General features: G+C 43.6%; 1 protein-coding gene across 2 annotated transcripts in view; it reads right to left on the minus strand.

Moving 5' to 3' along the window:
• The window catches only part of PIK3CA (phosphatidylinositol-4,5-bisphosphate 3-kinase catalytic subunit alpha), a 42947-nt gene extending 35630 nt beyond the window's left edge, over window positions 1-7317 (minus strand). The window contains exon 1 of one of the 2 annotated variants that reach the window (XM_083441984.1): window positions 6916-7317. The gene's annotated coding sequence lies outside the window, so the exon portion shown is untranslated. Of the gene's footprint in view, window positions 1-6720 lie in introns of both variants that reach the window. The other variant, XM_083441983.1, reaches the window with a different exon arrangement.
• Window positions 7318-11715: the final 4398 nt, after the last annotated feature.

The following is an 11715-nucleotide window of genomic DNA, read 5'->3' on the forward strand; positions in this document are numbered from 1 at the left end:
CTTTTACTCATTAGATTAACTGGCAAGAGAGGAACATGATGTCCTGTCCATCCTTTGTGAGCACTTTTAAAACGTAAAAAGGAGATTCGTAAACATATTTGGAGGTGAATAACTTTCTTTGGGAAGTGGGGAGGAAGCATACAAGTCTGAGAGTTATGCAGTTAGAATTTCTTCTCATATTGCAGCTCCATATGCACATATTAGCAGGCTAAAGAAAGAAGTATATTAAAGCAATGGGTTGTCAGGGCTATCAAACTTTCCAGCTTGGCACACTTTGTCTAAGCCGCCTGACCTAGGAGTTGGAGTAATAGCAGCTAGGAACTTTGTTAGAGGAGAGTCTCCTGCTTTAATAAATACATTAAACCTAGATGTTGTTGCACTCCAACTCCCAACAGCTCTAGCCGGGATGGCCAGTGATAAGGGATGTTGCAAGTTGTAGTCTAACAACATCTTAATAGCCATGGGTTCCTCACCACTGCCTTAAATATTAGAGGGCATGAGGCTGAACTTTGCCAAGCCAGAACAACTTCTTAGACTACCATCTCAGTCTCACATGAACACCCTATTAAGCAGCATATAAGAGATTATTACAGTTTTAGTGTCTTCAAATTGAACTCTGGAAAGTGAGGGAACCAACACACACAAAAACCACCTTTTACATTTGCATGTGGCATTAGTCATTACTGACCTTTACGTTCCCAGAAGTAGTAGTAGCAATAATAATAATTCTGTACCCTCGTCTATAGTGATATTTAACACTAAAGCAGTTATAATTATTATTGAGTTATCTTTGTTTTTATTTTTATTACATGTTTTGTTTTTTATATATTGTAAACCACCCTGAGATCTACGGGTATAAGGCGGTATACAAATTTAATAAATAATAAAAATAAAGCAACATACTGTGAGTATCACCTAAAGCACACATGGTACAGGAAGCAGGGGTGAAAAGTTATACTTTTCATCCTCTTTTGAACACTGTTCCTCTTACAAACTCACCACTGTTTCATAACTCTGTGAATTTTATCAATAGTCTCCAAGTTGCATATGTCAATATAAAGTATTCTGAAGGGCAGGACTTCATTGCTATTGTCTCTAAACCAGTCTGCTCAAAATTCTCCTCCTCCTAAACTTGTATACTTAGCCAGAAGCTGACCCACTGGAGAGACCAGTCAGGAGTAAATAGAGACCAATGGTATCTAATTGTATGGGAAACGGCCTTACTAGAAAAGCTAACCAATAAACTGAAACTGACACAGGCACAAATAGAAGAGGATGCCTACACCCCAGTATGGCTCCCCTTTATCACATACACAGTCCAACAAGAATAACCCACTGACAGCATAGGAATCAATCTGGCTTACCTGACCCAATAAGCCACCCCCCCAATGCAAACAAACCCCATTGCAGCCAACCACAGACAACCAACCACACCCTACCCCCCAATACCTCTCACTACCAAGGGAATGTAATAAACAAATAGAAAGAGAACCTACCCAGTTGACGCTGACACAAAACCCCACACGTACACTTTACAAAAGAATATAAGCCTCACCACACCACACCACACCTCCTCTCCCCCAACCTTATACAGTAGTACCTCATGTTACGTACCATCCCCCTTACGAATGCTGCGGGTTACGCATTCCGCTAACCTGGAAGTAGAAGCCCCTTGTTGCGACCTTTGCGCCGGGATGTGAGTGGAAGTCGCGCTTCGACAGCGCGGCAGCAGCAGGAGGCGCCATTAGAGAAAGCGTGCCTCATGTTACGAGCGGTTTCCTGTTATGAATGGATCTCCGGAACGGATTAAGTATGTAACACGAAGTACCACTGTACTGTACTCAATACTAATGTCTCACAACAAATGTAACTGATTTGTTAAGAAAGACTGTACAAGCTGAAAAAAAGAGACAAGGCATGTACTTTTGTAAACTAAGAAAATCTTTAATAAAAATAGATTTAAAAAGAAACTGACCCACTACAAAACCAAAGCAAGCTAGAAACAGAAAATCTTCCAAAATGGAGGGAGTTTCAGATTGTATTTGGTATCCAAAATAAATTCCATGTATAACTGAGGACAAAGAAAGCAAAGCTTCAGATTTTCTCAACACTTCCATCTACTCTTCAGTTCTGCTTATAGATTGTAGATGAATAAACTAGATTTAATAACTGAATGTACTTGTCACTCAGGATACAAAAGCTACATTCATAAATTTGCCCTGGATCATATGCTCATGCCTCCAATACAACTGAATATTTCAGGGTGTTGACATACCAGAATGAAAGTAAGATGGGAATTTTGACAAGGGAATTTCACTCTTCATGGAATGCATAGTCAAGAAAATGCTTCTTGCATTATACTAGAGTATTTACAAACTCATAAGAGAGAATATATTGTTATCAGCTAATGGCAAGAGTAAAAAAAGTATATTGCTATTGCTGCTCCATGCAATCCAAACTGATGTCCAGAATTAGAGGAGACTTAGCATGAGGTAGAACCCACAACTGTACTTAGCCAATCAACTCACGGATGTGACCTTTCTCCTCTAGAGTAAACCCACAGCTGTTCCATCATATTGTTCCTTCTCCTCTGCAGTTTAGTGAATAAATATATCTGGGATTCAAGGGGTATGTTGCCATTTTTTCTTCCCACCCCAAATTAATTGATAGCTGCTGGGGCAATACATCATTTGGACCGTTCAAGCAATGGAACACCATGTCAATTTTTCATTGACTGTACTGGTTGGGTTTAGTGGAAGAGGGGGAATAGCTACTGCCATCGCTGATAACCATGCCACTGCTCAGACATACAGACCTGGGAGGCCCCTAAGTCCATTGAAACATATGTACATACAGTAGCCAAATGAGATTTAAGGCAACTATAGGTTTTTCTTTCCTGTTACAACCTTGGCCTGGGTGGCGGAGGCAGCCTCCTTGCCACGGCTTCCTCCCGCCCGGCCACTTCCTCTCACTTGGCTGCCTCTGGGCACCGCCCCCTCCTTCCCGCTGAGGCGGCTGAGTGGGAGGAAGCAGCTGAGCAGGAAGAGCTGAGTGGGAGGAAGCGACGATGGTGCGGAGGCTGCGCCAGCATCGCCGCCCGCCCAGAGGCGTCCGTGGTTTCTGACTGGCTGCAGGAGCTTCCTGCAGCCAATCAGAAGCAGCATCGCATCGCGGAAGTCAGTCCCCGTGCGGCAAAGCCTCCACGCCGCGCTGGTTTAGCGTAGGGACTGACTGAGCGTGTGGCAGGGTCCGCAAGGTTCGCGGGCCGGATTAACGAGCCCAGCAGGCTGCATCTGGCCCGCAGGCCTTAGTTTGCCAACCCCTGTGCTAAACCATTGTTTAATAAAACAAGTTTAATAAACCAAGTTAAGTCTTATGAGAGAACCAGGCTAATATAAGGTTGAATTCAGTATAAGGCAAATTGCTATATTCACCTGCAATTAAGTCCACAAGAATTACTAACCCACACATGTCGGAACTTCATTGCAGTGAAACTAGACATGATGAGGGAAACCCAAGGGTCCCAATCTCATGTTTCCATTGTAAAGCTTAAAGTAGAGCAGTTAACAATTACCTTGCCCCCTGATTCTTCTTTTAAAATTCAAGCTACCTGGCAGTTTTTAATTCCCCTACTCCCAGCCAGGCTCTGACTGAAACAGGTAGTAAGGGGGGTGGACAGCTTTGGGGTGCATCTGCAGAAGAGAATCAGCAGGCAACTGAAGAATTAACAGCCCTCTCCACTGCTAGCCCTCCCTTGTGAAAGCCCCCTGTCCCTAACACGCTCATTATCTAGGCAAGTCACACATTTGCTGATAAAAAATTGTTCCTCCCAGAAATACTACAATGTTTTCTAATGCAGAAGGCCACACCCAAGACAAAACTAATGTTATGTCTTTCTGCTGCAAAAATGGCAACTGGCTACCAATAATGAGCATTTTAAAATTACATCTATTCACAGAAACAAACATCAGCTTGCATAACAAAAGCAAACATTAGTATTAATCACAAAAGTAGCCTGTTAAAGTTCATCTTTCATTGCATGCTTGTTCAGATGCAGAGTGCAAGCCATTCTGTTTTACAAATAAATACAGGCTGCAATCCTGTGCACACTTACCTGCAAGTAAGTTCTAACGAACAAAGTGGATCTTACTTCTGAGTAAACAAGCATAGAATTGTGCTATATGGCTGCAAAGCCACAAACACTTAGCTGCGAGTAAATGTCACTGAACACAGTGTGACTTCCTTCCAAGTAAAGATGAATATGATTGCATTGCACAGAGATGATCCAGTCCAAAGCTTATTTATTTCCTCCCCTACTTTCCTCCCTCCTGCACATACAGTGCTATGCATTTCTTCATAGAATATGGACCAGATTCTTCCTTAATTAAAGAAAGTACAAACAGGTCAACCAAGCAGGGACAGGACTTTAGTCCAGCTTGGACAAAGTCAGTTTCCAATGGGGAACAGCTGCTTGGAGACAAAAGAAAAGGAACACATTGAACAGAAACAAAAATGCACACAAGTATATTTCTTACTTGGCAAAGCATACACATTCAACATTTTTCCAAAGGTTGCCTATTGAAGTTTATTAACCTAATTCGCATTATTTAAGGCACTACCATTGTTTATACTTAGTTTTCATTGTCTTGGATTATTTCACACACCAGTGTTCTTATGTTAGATATTACCACAATATTACCAAAGTCACTAAATATTTGTGTGTGTACACTGCCATCTTTAGTATTAAGTCACTCTTCAAAGTCTTTGTTAATTTAAAAAAGGGCTTTTTCATGACCTACAAATACATGCACTGAAGTGCCAAGAAATACAGCAAGTTAAACAAGGCAATCTTCACATTATTAGCCTCCTCTCTTCTTCACAAAAACAGCGGTATTTAACTAGGCAGATTTCTGAATATAACTGTTCTACTTGGGAGCTATAATAAGTCTGTTTCAAACAAATATTCTTATAAAGCATACTTTGTAAAATATAAAACATGCTTATGAAAAAGCATTAAAGAGATTTGCCCCTCCTTTTTACAGCAGCTCTACTCGTTCTTGAGCTTCGTAGCGATGTCCACAAAGAATAACCACAGAAATTATGCAATTTGTTTTTCAGGTCTCATGATTACTCAGGGATATAATTTTGAACCAGGAAGCTGTGCGGCTTTTGAATTATGTACAAACACATTCATTGACAAAACAAATCTGCCTTAGGTCAGTGTATCATGAGGATGGTGTCCCCTTTCTAAAGCTCAATACACTGGCCTCATATGTTCACAAGTGACAGATTCCCATCACAACAATGAGCACCAGACTATCACAACAATAAATGCAAGAAGGCGGCAAACGACACTTCTTCCCTGCTAGCCTGATTGAAACGGCTTGAGTTGCTTGCGTAGGCGTGTGTGCATACACACTCCAAACAGCAAGGAAGGGGTGGTGGCTGCAAACAGCTTTGCTAGTAAACCACCGAAACCCTAATTTCTAGCGTTTCTTCCAACCTCATTGTGCAGGGACCGGGGAGAGGCCGAGAGGGACAGGTAAACATCACAAAGTAGCATGGGAATAGAGGGAGTGGCAGGGTCTGGGTCTCTCTCATTCATCCCAAGCAGCTCTTCCCAAAAGGAAGCACTGAGAGGGAATGCGGAAGGGGCAGAGGAATGGGGATCCAGGAAGAATGGAGGCACAAAAACAGGATGCGAGGAGGGAGAGAACCCACAGGTTGAGAGGATCCAGTGAACAGGAAAACAGGGAGGCCCTCAGACGATAGACAAGGGGGCTATGAAACAGGGTGCGTAAAGAGGAAGCTAAAAAGGTTCTTCATACAGGATGCCATTGGGCTGGGGTATGAGAAGGGTTGAGTAAAAGAGAAAGGAGGATAGGAAACTGGTAAAGGGATACAGGTGGTGGAAACAGAGTGTTTGGATCTGATGTCCTACATAGTCTACATCAAAAAAGACTAAGCCTGCAGTCATGACCCCACTGAATTCAACAGGACTTATTTCTGAATATACATAGTCAGGATTGTGCTATAAGGCTACAATCCTGTGGCACCTACCCAGGAGTAAGTCCTGCGGAACACAGCGGGATTTTCTTCCAAGTCAATGAATTTAGGATTTGGGCGCAACCCAGAGAAGAAACATCTTCTGTTAGACTCTCCCCACAGTAAGTTTGTCTTCCAAGGTGCCCGCAAATCTAGCCTTTTCTCTCTCTCTCTCTCTGCAACAAAACTCCTCTGGAAATACCTTGCAAGGAAGAAGACTCCTGAAGAGAAAGTAAGCGTGGACGTGTATGTGTGCGATACACGAGAGTGAAGGCGCTCCCAGAGAGAAGAGGAAACTCTCAACTTCACAGGGTGGCTGTGTATTCAAAGGAAGGGGAGACTATACCCGGCGGCAGCCCCCAGTAATGTTTAAGATTCAGAAACTGGGGTGGGAAAGAGGGGCTGAAGGGAAGGTGCGCCCTGAGCAGGGGAGACGGGCAGGGAGAGCCCCTCAGAAAAAAAGCACATGGTGTATGAAAAAAGGTAGGCGCAGGTGGGTGGGAGTGTGGGGCGGGGGTCGGCCTTTCAGGATGCGGGAGCCTGAAGCGCGCAAAGGAGCCAAACAAACACACACATGAGGGGCGCTTCCCTGACCCCATCCTTCCCCCGCAGCCCCGAAACCCCAGGCGAGTCCGTCCGTCCCGTCCTCCCTTTCCCCACCTCCGGGTCACTCACCTCCGTCTTTCCTCGCGTGGACCGGAGCCTGAGGCGAAGGGGCGAACCGGGCGAGGGGCGCCGAGGCCAACGGAAACCGAAGCCCAAGACAGGCCCCGCCGCCGCCGGCAGTTTGGGTCGCCCGTCGCCCCCCTCCCTCCCTCCCTCTTTGAAAATTCCAGCGGCGCGTGCCCGCTCGCGTTCGCGCTCCCTCACCCGCTCAGCGTTCCTCTGACAGAAAAGGAGGCGCGAGCTTTCTCAGTTTCTCTCTGCGCCTCCTTCAGCTGACGGAGCCACGGCGACGCGCGCGCGCTCGCGACCAGGCGGCGGTTGGGTCCCTCATTCGGGTCCTTCCTTCCGTCTCTGTCTGTCTGTCTTGTCTCTAAGGCTCTTTCCTCTCCCCTCCCCACCCCGAAAAAAACAAACAACAAACAAACAAGCCGCAGCAGGAAGCGAAAGCCGCGTGACCCCGGATGTGGTCGAGGAGGAGGAGATGTGTGTATGTATGTGAGTGAGAGAGAGAACGGGGAAAGCCCACATATACAAACACACACGGGAGCGCGCGCCCATGCACAAACAAGACCGGGCTTTCAGTGCGCACGCGCCATTTTCGGCACTGGGGCGGGTAGGGGCGGGGCTTGGCATGGCGCAGGCGCTCTGGGCGCTACCTAGGTCTGACCCGGGGTTGAAAAGGGAGAGTGAGTGTGAGAGAGAAACTGCGAGCCTTTTTTATTGTTAATTATCCGTACGTTTTTAATAAAGTGCGTGTGTTAATTCTATCAGTGTTCACTTGTTTTTAATGATGTTTTTCAGGCTGCTCTTATTTTTATCTGTAAGCCATGCTGAGTCCATGTCATAGAAAAACATGTTAATAATCATCATAATAGATAATAATAAATATTAGCAGCTGCAGAGTGCTTTTTAAAAGTATTAAACTTTTATACCGCCCTTCGTCCGCAGATCTCAGGGCGGTTCATAACACAAAAATTTTATGGTCTGATTTCATTGCCAGGATGATAGTAAACTGCATAACCACGCAGAGAAAGCAAGTGGCACAAGAGTAGGGTGTTCACTTAATAATACTACTATGTATAAAATCCTGGCAGCATTTCTGCACAGGTAAAGGACCACTGTCAGGAGGAAATCCAACAGGCTTGCATCTGCCCCTTTGCTCTTATTTCTGGCTCTGCAGAGCTGCACCTGTTGATCTTGTGCTTGTCCCTCAAAGTTGTTACTAGGAGAGAGAAAAACAGTTGCCATCACCCAGAATGCTTAGTGATGCCTCCGCTGTAATGGTGGGCAAAGGCACTCCCAGTGATAAAATTATGAAACGGATATAACTGACCCATCCTGTGATGAGTCATAGCAGTTCACTGTCAGTTTGTCCCTGAAACAATTCCTTTTGTCAGGTGGGGCCAAACTCTTGAGGTGAATTGGGGCAATTATTTCCGATTACTCATCATCTGACGTTGCAGATAGTGCATGGTTACTCACCTGTACCAAATGTGTACTTAATCCTGCAAAATTACAGAAGAGCAATGGGTCAGTTTGTGTGGCTGTTAACCAGAAGGTTAGTGGTTCGAGCCCACCCAAGGATGGCTGAGGGCAGGATTCCTGCATTGCAGGCGGTTGGATTAGATGACCCTCGGGGTCTCTTCCAACTCTACAATTCTATGCTAGTACTAGCTATAAAGACTGGTATTATTGGGTTGTTTCTCTTCCTAGAACCTTCAGAAACAGAAATCATATTTGGGGCAGCCGTTAAAATAAGGGGTGTGCTGAAGGATGGCAAGTGATCGCTGCTTCTTTGGGCATGATTTGGGTAGACTGCAGCCATTATAATTTTTATCTGCGGTTCAAAAATCAATCAAGTCTGCACATTTAGCTCAGTTGGTTAGAGCATGGTGCCGATAACGCCAAGGTTGTGGGTTCCATCTCCCTATCGGACAGCTACATATTTCTGCATTGCAGGGGGTTGGACTAGATGATCCGCAGGGTCCTTTCCAAATCTATGATTCCATGTTCTGGACTGTCCCTATTCAGAGACAGTATGCCCTGGAATAGCAGATGCTAGATGAACAACCATCCGCTTCTCATGGAGGCATCTGACTAACCAATGTTGAAAACTGGATGCTGAACTCAATTATCCTTTGGTCTGATCCAAAGGGGCTCTTAATAGGTTCATATTTATTTAGAAATATATTTAGCTCACTGTTCACCTTAATGATGTCATGGTAAGGACTACAGTGGTACCTCTGGAAGTCCGGAGGTCCGTTCTTAACCTGAAACTGTTCTTAACCTGAAGCACCACTTTAGCTAATGGGGCCTCCTGCTCCTGCCGTGCCGTCTCTGTGCAATTTCTGTTCTCATCCTGAAGCAAAGTTCTTAACCCGAGGTACTATTTCTGGATTAGCAGAGTCTGTAACCTGAAGTGTATGTAACCTGAAGTGTATGTAACCCAAGGTACCACAGTATTATGAACTATTAGTCAAATAAATAAGAACTAGCCAGTCAAGATACCTTTGGGGAGTCTCATGAAAGTTGTCACTTTTGTCCTCCTCTGTGTATGATATTCAGAGGCCTATAATAATGGCAGTTCCATTTACAGTCATACCTCGGGTTAAATGTGCTTCAGGTCGAGTGTTTTCAGGTTATGCTCTGTGGCGACCCAGAAGTAACATCGCTTTAGGATGTGAACGGGGCTCCGGAATGGATCCTGTTCGCATCCAGAGGTACCACTGTAAGTTATTATTGATCTGAGGTGGGGAACCTCAGGTCTGGTATTGAAACTGGCCTCAGGTCCTAGATCTGCCCAGAATCCAGATCATACCTTTCACCAGTCCTGTTCCACTGCCTCCTCGCATGTTTTTGTCAGGCTAGAATGTCCTGAACTAGTTAAAATGAAAAGAAAGATGTTAATTGGCCAAGTAAATTTTATTTGGAAAACTGCTACAATGACTTATATGGAAACTTAGACAGGGGAACTTGACGAAGGCACCCAACAATGTTAACAAAAGTGAAATTATTACAGCTAGGATACATGTTTGTTTTTTTTTTTTGATGTTTTCTTTCTATGTTTGTGGACATGTTTGTTATAAATATGGAAAACTAATAATATTTTTTTTTGAAAAAAATAAATAAATAGAATGTCCTGAACTGTAATGTATCTTGTCTACCTGGATGAAGATGTGGGGCTAAATGGAAACATGTGGCTCCTGTATGGCTGGAATGTAGTCTACTGTAAAAGGTAAAAGTCACGGCTATTCTTCTGCCCATTTTGCCTCTAGCCTCGCCCTCCACTGGAATGCAGCCGCCCACCTGGTTGCTCATGAGGAAAGGTGGTTTCCTGGCTATAAAAGGTTTCCGATCCCTGTCCTAGATATGTACACTATGATGCAGGCAGTTATTTAACCCTTTAAAAAATGTACCATTGAAACAAGTGATCATAGCCATCTCTTTTGGTACTGAATTCCATAGAGTTAACTCTGATTGGAGGCTTCTTAAGCATTGATTACCACAAGATAAAACTGCAGGTGTGAGGGAATTGTTGGTAGACTTGGGGGCTTTATGTAATTTGGACTGAAATCCTATATGCATAACACTAGGGGAGCTTGTGGGCCAGAGAGGTCCTTATTTTGTTATTTTAAAAAATACAGTATCCTTTTAGGTTGCTAGAATGGTCACTCTTATTTACTGGTACTGGACCTACCAACCGGTATTCCAGCATATGCATATGTTGTGCTGCACTAAAAGCCAGAGTTTTGTACTGAAAATAGGAATATTTGTTTACAAAAATAATAATTGCGTATGTGTGTATGCAGAGTCCAGAATTAAGAGTTGGAAGGTGTTCTAATGAGGACCATTAGGAACCTCGTTTCCAAGCTTACAACAAAACTTACATTTAGCCTGGTTTTTAAAGGTCTGCTGCTTGGAAGAATTGTCATATTTTAATGTCACTATATATTAATAGCTTATTAATTGATACTCTGAACTAATATTTCTAATAGAAAATAATTATACACTAATTGTTACAGAATATTTGAAGATGATGATGATATTCCTTCTGGGTTCGCCTTCTTGAAGACTCTAGATACCACTTGCCACATGATCAGAAGCATTCGCCACGTATTTCCTGTTAATTTCAACAGCTTGTCTGTGGGCAATCAGATTTGGTCACTTCATTCACAAACCCTCACTAGTAAGAAACTAGGGAGTTATTCATACATAACTCAAGAATAGTGTGATCTTCACTGCTTGCATTTGCCTCCCTCTAGAAATAAATCTTGCCTCTGCTACTGGGAAAGGCTTCCTGCCTTTCCAGTTCTAATTGATTGCTGCCATCTAGTGATGTACTGTTAGGACTCTTTATTTCTGTTATGATGATCTTTCAGAGTTATGTTAAGTTGCTGAATTGCAGAGCAAGGACATCAGGAAGGACAAGAATGGCTGCGTAAATATACTTAGCATTTAGTAAATGGGTTTCAAGTGCCTAGAGCACTTTATTTTTTCAGTAATCCTTGGAACAGTCTATGATTTTATTATTCTAGCCCTTAGAGGAGACTGACAATATGTGTGTTTGAGAGGACTTACATAGTCTTTCAAAGCATAAAATAGGCAGTGTGCGGTCTGTAATCTTTATTGTGTACTCTTTTGCGCATAGGTATGCATTCAAACAAGGGAGTTTATCTCCATCTGTTCTCTTTACATCATTCTTCTAAAATCTCTTTATTATGTTTTCTCATGTTGTAACCAAAAAAAGTCCTGTGTGCTTTAGCCTTTCCTCCTTGGAGAACCCGTTCTTTTCAGATGGGCTAACCACCTTAGTTGAATAAGGCTTGGCTCAACCCAATTGGCTGTACAGGAAGCTGACTACAGTAGTACAATTCTAGAGGTTCCAGGCTAGTTGGGAAGCCTCAAAGGGGACCCTGACTCTTGGTACAACAGGTTGTCAGCTGTATGGTAAATCGTGTCCCCAGTTTTTACAACCGCGCCACCTTTCCCCTTGCTCTGCATAAG

The sequence above is a fragment of the Podarcis tiliguerta genome (genome assembly GCF_965153285.1).
Source record: "Podarcis tiliguerta genome assembly, chromosome: 5".
Lineage (NCBI taxonomy): Eukaryota > Metazoa > Chordata > Lepidosauria > Squamata > Lacertidae > Podarcis > Podarcis tiliguerta.